Raw genomic sequence first — 15,064 nt, 5'->3', positions numbered from 1 at the left:
AAAAAAACAAAAAAACAAAAAAAAAACCCCTACAAATAAAAAAAAAAAGTGACTAGTACAAAGGAGGAACTGAACTTTAATTTTAATAGCCACAGAGTGCACACGTACCATTATTTCAATAAGAATGGATATTTTTTTTCCTTTAATAACACATCATGGCCATCTTATCACATCACTACATAATGATCTACTTTATTATTATCATCATTTTCTTTCTGAGACAGAATCTCACTCTGTTGCCCTGCTGGAGTGCCATGGCATCATAGCACCCAGCAAACTCAAACCCTTGGGCTTGAATAATCCTCTTCCCTCAGCCTCCTGTGAAGTTGGTACCACAGGCACCCATCACAACACCTGGCTAGTTTTTGTATTTTAGTAGAGACAGGGTCTTGCTCTTGCTCAGGCTGATCTCCAACTCCTGCGCTCAAGCTATCTGCCTGCCTCAGCCTCCCAGAGTGCTAAGATTACAGGCAGGAGCCACCTTGCCCAGCCTACTTTATTGTTTTTAATAGTACTTAACTATTCCATTTGGGGGGATATTATATTTTATTTAACCAGTCCCCTGTGGATGGATAGTTAGATAGTTTCTGCAAACAATGAGCATAGCTGTGCATCTTAGGGACTGCATGACTGTTTTTGTAGGGTGCAATCTCAGATGTGGAACTTCTGGGTCAAAGGACCCAGTCCTCTTAGCTAGCTTCACTCTCTGACTCTAACACCTACCCCCACCGCAGCCCAGAGATAGTGTTGCAGAAAAGGAGTTGAGAGGCCTAATGCTCACAGGTCCAAAGGCTGAGCGGCCACAGGCCTGTAGGGCATTGGAGATAGACGGTCAACTCCTAGCATCACTGATCGCTCTTCTATTCACTCACAGTGTTGGAAAGTGCCTCCCCTCCACCCTGCCCCAGCAAAGACACGTCCCCAGAGGCTATGACTATTACCTTCTGTGGCAAAACATGTGATTAAGTTAAGGAACTTGAGAAAGGGGGCTTAACCTGGGTTATCCAGGTGGACCCCTAAATGCAATCCCATGCATCCTCACGAGGGGGGACAGAAGGATGTTGGAGATGAACCCGAGTGATGCAGCCACAAGTGAAGGATGCCGGCAGCCACCAGAAACCCAGAGAGGAAAGGAGGAGAATCTCTCCCAGAGGGGGAAGGGCTCTGCCCCACCTTCATTCTGGACTTTTTGGCCTCTGAAACTCTGAAAGAATAAATTTCCATTCTTCAAAGCCACAAAGGCTATTGTAATTTGTTATAGCATCCACAAGAAACTAATACGCTCATTGTATGGCCTTGGACAACTCTGTAACTGCAGTCTCTACATCTGAAACGTGGAGGATAAAAGACTCTCCTTAGAGAGCGGGTGTGATGAGAAGAAACATGCACTGTCTATGGAGTGTCTGGCACGGTTCCTTGAACTATACAGGGCACAGTAGAGGTTCAGAGCAAAGACACTGAAGCCACACTGGTGTCACCTCTTCCTGTGGGGGCTGGCGACTTAGGATTGGTGTGAGGATTGGGTGAGACGATTCATTCAGGCTTAGAATAGTCCTGGTACACAGGAGGTGCTTAATAAATGCTACCTCTTATTTTTATTACCACCATCACTAGCACCCCCTGTATTAGCCTAGTTGGCCTGCTATAAAGAACATAGCCCAACCTGAGTGGCTTACACAACATAAGCTTATTTTCTCGAAATGCTGGAGGCTGGAAGTCCAGGATCAAGGTACCAGCAGGGCTGGTTTCCCTCCTTAGTTCACGGCTGCCTTCTGGCTGTGTCCTCCCCTGGTCTTTCCACTGTGCACTGGCGCCCTTGATGTCTCACCGTGCTGCCCAAATTGCCTCTTCTTATGAGGGTACCAGTCCGATTGATCAGGGCTCACCCTCACTGCCTCATGTTAACCCAATCACCTCTTTAAAGGCCCTCTCTCCAAGTAGCATTGAATGCCAAGGCCGTTGCAGGGCCGGACTGCGGGGCGCCAGGAAGAGTCAGCTGCTAAGCAGGACAGGCAGCAGCGGCAAAAACACCCGGCGGGCCAGATAAATGTCCTAGGCGGGCTGCATGTGGCCCGTGGGCCGTAGTTTGAGGACGCCTGTACTATGGGGTTAGGGCCTCAACATAAGAATTTCAGGGGGTGGGGCACAATCAGCCCATAGCAGCCATCATCGTCATCACCACCAGAAATAGTTCTACACCTGATGTCTCTGAGGGAAAGAAACACAGTATGCTTTTCTGAAGGACCAATGCCATTGGCATTTAAAAAACTGCCCTTCAAAAGTGATTGAAGCAGTCAAGTTTGGGGGCTGAAATCCAGAAATCTAGGGTCCAGGGTCCAGTCATAGGGTTACTGAGAGGCCGCCCTGGCCTTGCTCACTAAGACTTTACCTCACATGGGTTTCTTTGAAAATGTTGATACCCAGGATCCAGGATGTGTTTCTCAGAGAAAAAGAAATGTGATATTTCACTTTCTGCTCACAGCTGCCAGGGACAGGCATGGGGACTGGGGCGCAGCCCTGCCTGCCTGGGCCAGGGGAGGGGGTAAGAGGGAGAAGGTGCACTTAGTGGAAAATGCAAATGAATTCCACTAGGGCTCCAGCCTTTGACTCTGAAAGGGGAAGTATCATCATGGCCCAACAACTTAAAATAAAGAAGTGGGTGGCTTATGATGACTCTGAGGCTTCCAGGAAAAAGCCATTCTGAGCGTAAATAATAAAGAAGTCAAAACTGAGCCACACAGTCTGATGTGAGTGTCCAGAAAACAAGAGAAATAGCCTGTTTCACACACAACCCTCAGAAGTTTCTGCAGGCAGAAAACCCTCTGTGGGTCTCCTTCCGCGGGTCATGAACACAGAAATGAAGACCCAACGTCCTTCTGCCCTGTCAAGACAACGATCATTTAATCTGACCGATCATCCAGCCAGAATGATCTTCCTAATGACAACACCATTTACTAAGTGCCAACTGTGCAGCTTACATTTGACCTGTATTATCTCAGCATTTAAAAAATGAATGTAGGGGGTCTTGGCTGTTAATGAAATAGACTAGGAACTACCAGAGTGCATCCAGCTTGGGGGAAATGTTCTATTGCACTTGTGCTCATGTTTGTTAAAATGTATCACGCATTTCATAGAAGCATTCAAAATGACATGGTCTTAAAGCCACCAGGAAGTAAGTGCTATTACCCTTCCCATCTTACAGAGAACGAAATGGAGGTACCAATTGTATAATTTGTCTAAGGTCAAACGGTTCCCACAGCTCTCAAAATCCACAAACCCCATCATCGCAGCCTCCCCTCCAGCCACTCTGCCTGCCACCTGACTAGCCTTCGTCTACTTCCTGTACTAACACCTGCTCCTCCCTGCCCCAGGCCCTTTACACATGCTGTGCCCTGTGCATGAAATACTTCTCACGCACTTCTCCAGGCTTTATCACCCATCCTTCCCTCAATCAAAGAAGACTTCCTTCCCCTCACCCTTAATTAGGTCTCCTCACCCCACAGAGTACCCTCCCCACCTATGTAGCCCTGTCACACCTACTTCAATAAACGATCACGAAACTATCTGTGATATTTTTGGGAGGCCCACACAAGCAGGCCCCATGTCTGTCATGTTCTCAGATGTGTCCCCAGAGCTCAGCACTGTGCTGAGGGAAGAAGGTGTTCCACAGATACTCTCTGAATCAGCCAGGGCCCTGGCTGGATGCGAGACACTATTGCTGTAAGACACAGCAATGTAAGCACACATCAGCTCAGGATGCCAACACCGAAAATTACCTGGGGCTTTTCTATGCATCAATGCCATGGTATTGAAATCTGACCAACCTGGGATCACATGGAGCCTCTACACGTGGTTAACCGGTGGCCCGGGGATATTCCTCACTTGCTCTCAATTTCAGGGTCCTCCTCTGTCAAATAAGCACAATGCTTATCTCAGTGCTGTTAAGATGAGGAGATAAACTAGGTCATGGCCTGCCACAGAGTGGGGGCCCAAAAAAGCTATAGCTAGCATTAATATAACATGTGTGCCTCACAAACCTGGAGCCCCTCTAAGGAGACAGGGGCCAGGCGGGGTGGGGAGCCAGGCACTTACACACATCCCCGGGGGGTGGGGAGCCATCTGGGGCAACTGCCACTCAAGAAAATTTCAACAAGATCTAGCACTGTGCCGCAGGCCATCCCCTTTGACTCAGAAATTCTACTTCCAGGAATTTTACACCAGGCACTTCAAGTGGCTTATGTAACAAGGGTTTCTACTGAAGCCTTCTCTATAACAGCACCAGGCTGGAAATAACCTAAGAGCTCAGCAAGAGGGGACTGGTGATATGTAAACTGTGGTGGCCCATATGATGGAGCACCGTACAGTTCTAAGGCACAAGAAGTCTCTGTATGCACAGACCAGCGTGCTAAGGACCGCCTGGAGTGACAAAAGGCCAAACCAGAACTGTGTGTGTATCATGCTACCATATACACTTTAAAGAGATTTTTAAAAAAGGGAGAGAGAGCATTTATACATTTTACTGCATGTGCAATCGATAAACTGAGCACTGGCTTAACCTAGAGCAGGGAGCTGGGTGGTATCAATATATCAGGGAAGTCTTTTCCTATAAGCCTTTCTATGCCTTTTGAATTTTGAAACACGGAAGCACATTCCTGATTCAGATCAATATGTAAAGACAACAGGGACACTCCTAAAAAAGAAAGACAAAGGTTACTTGTTCAAAGCTGTTAGGAAGAAGTCAGGATTTGAACTTAGCTTCTGATCCCACGTCAGGATTCTGTTAATTATAGTTCATTCATTCAACACAGGTTTATTTATTCAGCACTTATTCCACAGCAGAAGCTGCCTTGTGTTAGGATGCTTGGGCCAGAAAATAAACCCCTGTAGGATAAGTAGATGTGAGCAAGAGCCGGTTTCTTTCCTTTTTGTCTGCCCCATGCATCACACGCTGGCCAACAGCACCCGGCTGGGGCCACCCCAGTGGCGAGCTGAGATGGGGGAACATAAACACAAGCTTGTTTTACTAGTGGTTCCTGCTCTGGCTAAAGGAGGCAGCTACTGCTCAGTCCAACTCCATGTTTGCTATCTCAGGATACAAGCCCAGTTTTGCCAGATTCGATTTTTCCCAAGAAAAGTCAAAGGTCCAGATTTTTTAAAACACGTATCACCTGATATATAAGTGTTGGCAACTAATGCACCAGGCCAGCAAGCTCTTTGGGGGACAAATATGTAGGTTTGTGACCTTTATTCTCTCCCATCACAGCTATGACCACCAGGGCTGAAGCCAAAGGTCAAGTAATCCTGCACTCACCATCTGTAATGGCCCTGGGCAAGGCCCCGCATTTCTCCGGGTCTGCTGACGTGCCAGTTACTTAAGGGTTTGGACAGCCAGGGTTATCTCCCTTGGACAGCCAGGGTTATCTCCCTTGGACAGCCAGGGTTATCTCCCAGCATCACCGGCTATGTGCTCAGTCCCTACCCAAGAGCTGCACACAGTGGGCGACTCTGAGAGACCCTAATGCAGCTCAAGCCCATAGCCAGCCCTCAGCCGATGTCTCAAAGCCCACCTATCATATCACCTCATCAATCAGCCTCTTAACTGAGCCCTCTCTGTCTTATCTCACTCTCATCTCAGTACTGATTCCTCCATGAAGCCACAGCACCCCTTTGTATTATATGCACACCTAGATGCAGTCCTCAAAGAGACAGTGCAAGCCAGCCCCACCCAAGGAGTCACCAAAGGAAATACCACGCAGGCAAGCCCCCCAAGCCAGCAGAAGAGGACGTTAGGCCTGCCGTCCATCCCCTGCCCCATCCCAGTCCACAGGATGGAAACTGGGTCAGAAACTGATTTCCAAGAGCAGTGGGACCACTTGGTCAAATCAATTGTCTAGCAGGACCTTTTTTACTATCATTACAATTGCTGTTGCTAATATCAAACTGTCATCAGAGGCTGGCCATGACTGTCAAGTCTGTGCCAAGCCTCTATTCATACCTTATCAGCTCAGTTAATTTCCACCCTAAACCCATGATGGAGACTTCATTAGCCCATTCTTCCAATGAAGGGGGGGAGAATTCTAAGAGGGAACAATAGTCTAATGCTCTATGATTCCCGAGCCCCAGCTCCTAAGCCCTTTCTTCTAAACACCACTGGTGGCCACCACACGAGTGACTGAATGCCACTCACGGCTTCCCTCATTGACATCAGCAGCGGCTCCTTACCTTGCCCCGCAGCAAGGATGCTCAGTCCCTCCCAGGAAGGAGGCTCAGTTTCCTCAGGGCCCTCACCAACACACCTGAAGTTATTGTGTCTATTTACTCATTCCATGTCTAGCAAGTCAATAGAACATCAAGCCCATCTTGTTTACTGCCGTATCCTAGTGCCAAGCCCAGTGCTGGGCACATAAAAGGCCCCTAGTAAGTATTTTTTTTTTTGAGACAGAGTCTCGAGGAACCCATGGAACAAAAGAAGAATAAAGTCTCAGGCCCCAGGGAGCTCACTTTGTTATCCTCAGTAGAGTGCGCTGGAGTCATAGCTCACAGCAACCTCAAACTCTCGGGCTCAAGTGATCCTCTTGCCTTAGCCTCCCAAGTAGCTGGGACCACAGGCCAGCCTGGGTAGTTTTTTTTACAGATGGGATCTCACTCTTGCTCAGGCTTATCTTGAACTCCTGAACTGAAGCAATCCACCCTCCTCAGCCTCCCAGAGTACTAGGATTACAGCCATGAGCTACCACACCTGGCCCCCAAAACATATGTTTAAATAATAGAATGAAAGGTGGATTTTCAAGCCCCTAGAAGGAGCATCCTTCTTGTTTCTGAGAGACCAGAAAAATTTTCTTTGCTGCAGACTAAACTCGGAGGCACCCGAGGGAGATGTGGACCCGGGCCACCTGGGTGAAGGACCCTGCATCTGTCTGCTGGTCAGCGGAGCCTACAAACAGGGGCGGTGAGGAGGCACCTGCCACATGGCACGGCACATCTGATTAAAGACCAACCTTCGCAACTCTTAGGAGACAAAAGCCAGCCAAGGAATGGACACTGACTGCTAGGAACACGAAAATGTTAAGGGCCGAGTGCAGACTATGACAAAGACACAACAGGAAGCAGGAGACGACTGTCTCAGTGCTGCGCTGGAAAGCGGGTGCAGACAGAAGAGTCTGGGGGTCTGAGCCTGTACAATAGTGAATAGCAAAGAAAACAGGATGCACACTCGAGTGCTTATCTCTGCTGAACAGCGTTCTCTAAGTGTCCACAGGCCCCAGGACACTGACAATTTAGATGCACCTACAAGTCATTATATTATTACATCATATCATCATCACCTTGGCCTGCAAACCACTGTACAATCACCAGAAAAATGCTCTTCTGTGGCACAAGTTAAGCAAAACTGTCAGAAATAATCACAATAATCATCCATGAGTCCACTTTAAGTATCAAGTGTCTCGGAGTGCAAATTGTTCGGGTGTGGCCCATAAATGCCATGAAGAGCGATTCTGCAGTGCCTACCACATGATAAGCCAAGACGTCTAGACACAGTAGTGGCTAAGACGGACCGTGGTGTGAGCAATTATATTGCTGACGTGTAACATACCTAAACCCCGGGGGCTGAGAGAGTGGTCAGAAACCCGAGTCTGGCAGCCAACAAGTTTGAAGTGTGGGAAAATTCGCTGTGGATCCAATTGGGCTACTTGTTAAAAATTAGCTCCATTCTCTCACTGCTGAAATAAGATGAAAGGCTGTTTCATAAGAAAAGCAGGTGAAGGAAAAAAATTAAAAAGAGAAGCAGGTGAAGGGAAGGGAAATCTCTTCTCAGGTACTGTAGCCAGGTATAAAGAGCATTGAGTAAAGGGTCGGGAAATGGATGGGGCTGTCCAGATATGATCGTTTCATGGAGGTCACAAGTCCGATGCAAATCTAATTAATGCAACCAAAGGTAACGTTACAAGATGCACTGTGTGCCAGGGTCTGAGGAAAGGAACCCAGGGGGCAAAAGAAGAATAAAGTCTCAGCTCCCAGGGAGCTCAGCATCTCTCAGGATATACCCAAAGTAACACCATAAATACAACCGCAAAATCACATCCTAGAGTTACAAGGTAAAGCTGATGACAGGTCAGCTGAAAACTATAGGTTCTCTACTTTTTTGCTCATTACTCCAAGAGCAGTGTCATCAACATTTTTAATCTCACAGCACACTTGAAACTATAGTTAAACTTTCACAGACACTGAAATTATATTGATCAACAGAAGAGTAAAAAAAAAAAAAAAAAATACTTACTGTTCTTTGAATGTCTTTTGAAAATAATTTAATTAATGATTTTTAAAAGTTTTCGCAGCACTCCTAAGATCCTCTCACAGCACTCCAGTGCGTCATGGCACACTGGTTGAAAGTTACTGGTTTATACCGATGTTCTCAACCAGGGGTGGTTTTTATCCCCCTGGTTCCTCAGGGGACAGTCTGCCTAGAAACACTCTTCTAGGACATTTGGCCTAGAGACACAACTGTGGGGACTGGGGGTGAAGGATCATATGGACATCTAGCAGGTAGAGGCCAAGGGTGCTGCTAAACATCCCAGGATGCCCAGGACAGCCCCCACTGCAAGGAGTTATCTAGCCAGGAAACATCAAGAGCCAAGACTGAGAAACCCCGATGGAGACCCTCTTGCCTGTGGTCTGAGGATCAGCAGAATCAGTATCACCCAGGAGCCTGTTAAGACATTCAGGCCCCAGCCCAGAACTAAGGACTCAGATTCTGTAGTTTACTAGGCCTTCCAGGTGACTTGTGTACATTTTGAGAAGCACAGCTTTCCAGCACCTTCCTTGGCCATCATAGGATTTTCTTTTTCTTTTTTTCTTTTTAGAGACAGAGTCTTACTATGTCACCCTGGGTAGAGTGCCGTGGCATCACAGCTCACAGCAACCTCAAACTTCTGGGCCTAAGCAATTCTCCTGCCTCAGCCTCCCAAGTAGCTGAGACTATAGGCCCCCACCACAACCCCCGCCAATTTTTTGTATCATAGTTGTCAGCAGGCCCTGGCCGGGTTCAAACATGCCAGTCCCGGTGTATGTGGCCAACGCCCTAACCACTGAGCTAAGGACACCAAGCCCATCATGGGATTTTAGAACAGAAAGGAACCTCCATAGTGGACCTATCTCATCATTTTAAAGATAGGAGAACCCCACATTGCCATTTAGGAGCAAAGCATGGGCTCATCAGCAACTCTGGCCTTCTGAAAAGATCATACACTTTTGGTGTATGGGGGCTGTCATCAGGGGTTTTCTGAGACCTGAAAGGGAACTATTGTCCTACTGGTGAAGAATTAAAAAAAAAAAATTATCTCAAGCCCCACCAAGGGACTGCTATGTTTACCCACTAATTTCGCCACCACACATTTGACAAGAAAAGTGGCCCCCCAGCTCCCACAATGGTGCTACCCAGCAGCCTGTGGGATGAAGTGGAGTTCTCAGCAATGGACGTAGTCTCCCCAAAGACTTCTGGGGAGTGATATGAAACCAGTTCCAAAGAAGCATTTAGAATTAAACAGTAAGCGTAAAAGGGTTGACACTGAGGATTTACGTAGCTGAGGTCACAAGCAGGTTACAACAGAGTTTGAGGCCGCTGAGATCCGACTAATACAGACACACAACAGAGCTAATGGCAGATGGTTGCCCCAGTCCTTGGAAAGAAGACAAAAACAAAGTCTTTTGGCTCTTCCTCCAGGCTCAACTTAAGCTGACATACTCCTCAGAAGCTGAAGGAGCCCAGAATCGTCCCTTAATCCTCGTAGACCCTAGCGACTCCACTGCTGTCAAAGACGCCTTCAACAAAACACAGAAGGCGGCCTGCGTCAAAAAACCCAGCAAAGCTGGAGAAAGTTCTATAACAAGCAAAGCAAGGAGAGACCAAGAAACTGGGTGCTGCTGGCATCTGGCAGCCAGCTAAAGTGAAACCAGAATGCTGATGTGTGTGATAGAGAAGTCTTAGGTTTATGCTACAAAATTGAGGAGAGGGGAAAAAGAAGAAAAGCCTAGAGAGATTAATACGTGGGTAAATACATAATGTTACATAATATGTAATTATCTGCCAAATAAATTGTGCAAATATTAATAGTAATGATAGATTGTTTGGCAGGGGTAGATGTTTACCAGGCACCACAGGCCATGGTCAAAGGAGAAAAAGAGAGATTCTGGAGAGTCCTACCACTCTCCAAAACCCTTCTGAGTTGCTCTTCAGAGGCTGACAGAGCCAGCTGAACCTGACTTTGAACTTCTGCTTTTTAATGACGCCTGTATATAATGATACCATTTATTATCCTGCTACAGTTTTTTGGGGGGGCCGGGGCTGGGTTTGAACCCGCCATCTCTGGCATATGCGGCCGGAGCCCTATTCCTTTGAGCCAGAGGCGCCGTCCTTTGCTACAGAAATTTTTAAAAGAACAGAGGCAGAGAATGTCCTCTACACTTTAAAAGAATACATAAAAGCCTCTAAAATCCCAGAATACATTACAGCTGAAAATATCAAGGAGTTAAAAAAAAGAAGTCAGCTTAAATTTAATAGACCGTTTAAATTCCTAGTTGATGGTAATTAGAGAGCAAGCAGCATTTCTTTAAACGCTGCTAGACAGAACTTAATCCAATTTAGGTAATCACTAACCTTTGCTTTTTTCTCCTTCTCTCTCGCCTAAATGAAATCCAAGGATTGATCTACAAAGGCCATACACTGGCAAAGCATAAGAAAAGAATATTTAAAGAGAGAGATTGGGTGACTATTGCCTCAAAGGGCCAAGTCCAATTAAAATGGGAGCAAGACTCACAGGCTTGCTAATTTATATGGACTATAAGAGAACACCATACAACAGAAGGTGTGCCAAGGGAGGTGGAGGTACTTCCCCACTACTCCCCTCTGGGAACCTCATCTGGCAGGTCAATTGCCATCCCCTCCCAGGTCAATTCTAATAATTCTCTACATTCACAGCATCTGCAGGACCTCTCTCCTTCCTTGGAATAATTTGTGGTCAGAACTATGCAATGTACAGACAATCCCTCCTGGCATTAACTTCTGATCCAGAAACCTCCATGTGAACCACTGGGACCTTCTTGAGAACTTGGGACCCTGGGTTCTTCATGGAAGGCCATCAAGGGTAGATATCAAAATGTACTGGGAAGAACAGAGGCTGTGTGACACTGTGAAAGTTAGCAAACCCCTCTGTGCCTCTGTTTTCTCATCTTAAAATAAAGAAATAATATCTACCTGCCTGGGTTGTTGGGAGGCTCAAATACCATTGCTGTACCAGGCTTAGAGGAGTTACCCAGTCAATAAGTTGGCTCATTTGTTTGAACTGTTTGAGTTTCTAAGTAAATCTGGGATCCCTAAGTTCTAGGAAAATGTGAATTAACTCAAGTTTATCTTTGAGGACGCATCACTCCTATGCATCCTCTACGCCAGGGGTCCTCAAACTTTTTAAACAGGGGGCCAGTTCACTGTCCCTCAGACCGTTGGAGGGCCAGACTGCGGGCCCTGGGACGAGTTGGCCACTAAGCAGGACAGGCAGTGGCAGCAAAAACACACAGCAGGCCGGATAAATGTCCTATGCAGGCTGCATGTGGCCCACGGGCCGTAGTTTGAGGATGCCTGCTATACACGTCCCACCCACTCCACAGCTTCAGTGTACACTTTTCCCTTACAGAACAGCATCTTTGGCTTGTCAGAGTACCACTCTCTCTGTCCCCAAATTCTAAATGCTATATCCTGTACAAAATCCACAAAACATTTTATCCCCAGATTTTAGCAACTGAAATATTAATCCATACTGACTTGTTTACAAAGAATCATTTCTACAAGCATAGTTTTTAATACATGTGTACATTTTTTGTACATAGAGGCAACTCTGGGGAACAAACTTTTAATGGTGAATGTTAGATATTGCAGGGATCTTTCCAAAGGACTCACGTATTATTTCTCAAATCAATTCCATCATGCTCCAGCTTTGTCAAAAAGACTAAAAGGAAAAAATCTGCAATTCAGGAAAGATTTCAGCCTACTTTACCTTGCACAAGAGCAATCTGAAAGGAGTAATGACAGGGAGATACACACACATAACGTACAAATCATCAAGATAAAGAAATCTGGGAAAAAAATTTAAGAAATCCACAAAATCCTTACTGAACTCAATTTTCTACAGATAAATAACTTAAATGTTGAATATACATTAAGTCAATGAGCAAAGTGAAGATTATGACACTAAGATCCAGACTGCCAGTATGAGATTTTCAGATAGTCGGTTTAACAGTTTTCTAAAGATAAGAACTTTTTTAAATAACTGAGCCACTGTGTGACATTTTGTAGCATTAAAAAAAGAAATAAAAAGCCACCAATTTGATCAACTACAAGATGATCTAATCAACAAGTGAGGCATCTTCAACTGCCAAACCTGTGGTAGCAAATCTGGAATCTATTTTCAGCTCCATCCCTGTGTGTGCCACCTTAGACATACCAAACTCTCTAAACCTCAGTGGGCTCATCTATATAATGGGCATATAATAACACCTACACCACTGTTCTGGTAAGGATTAGCGGGTATGTATCATCACACTCGTACGAAGTTTAAGGCATCATTAAAACCTGGAGAGTTGTTTGCACCCTCTCCCTTTTTAAAATAAAGAGAACATTTTTATAATGTTCAAACACAGAACATTATTGAAGTCTCGCCCTCTGAAATAAACATACATCCCTAGCCCTCAGGACCTGAAAGAAATGAAGTTCTACCCTTGAGAAACAAGCTGGTTAGAAGTGCTTATTTCTAATGCCTTTCTTCTCCTACACATTAACGGTTCCAGTTGTTAGAAGCATCAATAAAACACCCAAAGGGACAGTGATTGGGGTAGGAAAAAATATAGACAACTGTGTGGATTGACCAAGCATTGCTTCCTTCATCTGCACGGTTACATTCTGCGGAAACCACTCTAACCAGCCGGGCCGATCAGATTCTAGGGCTCAACGCTGCAACCAGAGAAGACAGACCAGCCAGGTTCCGCAGACAGAGGCCAGCACCTCCTCACCAGCACCGGGGACTTTACCAGCGGCTAAATTTAAAATGTGGCTAAATTATTTTCTGCAAGCTCCATTTCCCTCTGTTTGGTGTTCTCAGTGGCAGCGCCTTCCACCTCAAAGCAATTTACCAGAGCTCAGCACTGTGACATTCTGCAGTTATGTGGGGCAATGAAATGTCACCACTGCAAACCTACGTTGGGCAGGATCACCCAAGAGTGAGCACCAGGGGCTGTCTCGGAGGCTTGATCAGTGAGCGTCCCTCGGGGAGGTGGGGCAGAGAGGGGCAGAGAGGAGGTAATCCTTCGGATCGTTAGTGTCCTCGGCAGACTTTGATCCTTAGCGTGGGTCTTCTGAATTTGCACGTTATCTTTTCGGCAACTCTGCCCAAGCTGGGGTGCCGGGAGACTCCAACCCATAGCTTTTTGCACGCGGGTCTCCGAGGGAGGCTGAGCCGCCGCGCGCGACCCTCAGTCTCGTGGGGCGCTTCGCAGTAATTGAAACCTTGCACACCGCAGGATTGCAGTGGCCTCTATATATACTCGCTGCCTTACTGCTGACAAACGAAACGCGGGCGCTGGCACCGCGGGGGAAGAGGCGGCGGCCGCGTGTGATCGAGGGCACCGGCTGGGTAGAACTTGGGGGAAAACCCTGTGGCCAAGCAGGGAGGCACCCAGAGCCCTTTCTTGAAGCGCGAGTCTCAAGTACACAGCCGGGTCTGACCCCCCACGGCGGCCCCGAGAAAATCTGGCAGGAGAGCTGGGAAGGGAGGGCGCCCACAGCAGCACTCGGTGTGCGCGCAGTAGGCGCGCCGGGCAAAGCCAAACGGAGGGCGGCGCCGGCGGGGAGGGGATGCGGCGGGCTCCGAGCCGGTCCACAACGCGGCGCCCCGGGGCCTCCTCGCAGCCGCCCCGGCCCGCCCCAGTCGGCGGTGCAGCGGCGCTCAGGACAAAGTGGCGGCCTTCCCTGGCCTCCCCCTCCCACGCCCTCCTCTGGAAAAGGGGGCACCGAGGGGAAAATGCTGTCTGCGGGTCCCGATTCGCCCGTGCCGGAGCGGCGGCACCTCTTTAGATTTGCGCCTCGGGCCGAGGAAAAGCGAGAGAGACAAACAGGCAAACTTTCCTTTTAGACCTCCTGGCTCAGGCTGGTCCTGCATATTCTGCAGCATCCACCCTCCCGCCCCACCCCGTCCCTCTACCACCCTAAATGGCCCACAGCGAGTGAGCCTTGCCCCCCACCCCACCATGGTGGTCTCCAGGGTGGTCCCCCATGCCCGTCTGCAGCGTCCGATCAGAGGATCCTAAACCAGGCGCGGGCCCCCACCTGACTGCCCCTCAAATGTGACTCTTTTCCTCAGCCCACCCCTCTCCCCCTCGCCGTGCCCCGCCAGATTGTGCCCAGCGATTTCCTGCTCAATCCCGTGCCATTGCTGAGCCTAGGACTCCAGCCCCTCCCGGGGACTTCCCCACTCACCCCCCTGGGGTCTCCGGGGTGAGTCACCCTGAATCTCCCACAATCATCACGACTCGCCTCCGCCCCAGACTCCGCGCGCCCAGGAAAAAGTTTCCGGCCTTCCCAAAGAAGTTTTCTCACCGGAGAGAAAAGAGCGACCTAGATGGTTCTCGCCGCCGCGCTCTGCTGAGCTCTCCCTCCCTCTCTCCTCCCCCAGCTCTGCGCTCGCGGGGTCCCTTGCAGCCTTGGTTCCTCTCTGCGCGCGCGAGTCAACAAACGCTGCGGCCGCGGAGCTCCCAGAGCCGGGCGGGTGACACGTTTCCCTCCTCGTTCATCTTACGGCCTCCTCCTCCTCCCCCCTCCTCCTCTTTTCCCTCCTCCTCCTCTTCCTCCTCCTCCCACTTTTCCTGTCCCGGGCACATCGCTTTAGATTCTCTCTAAGGGCCCCCACCCCATTTCACCCCATCCCATTCCGCCTCCCCCTGCAGCTCTCACCTCTCCGGGGAGAGTGGGGAGGGAGCCCGCCTGCACTTGCATGCAGTTCAACAATTTCAGGAAATCCAA

This window comes from Otolemur garnettii, unplaced genomic scaffold (assembly GCF_000181295.1).
Source record: "Otolemur garnettii isolate 467f Iridium unplaced genomic scaffold, OtoGar3 scaffold00001, whole genome shotgun sequence".
In the NCBI taxonomy this organism is placed as follows: domain Eukaryota; kingdom Metazoa; phylum Chordata; class Mammalia; order Primates; family Galagidae; genus Otolemur; species Otolemur garnettii.
The sequence above is the reverse complement of the archived record's forward strand: the minus strand, read 5'-3'. Positions refer to the sequence as shown.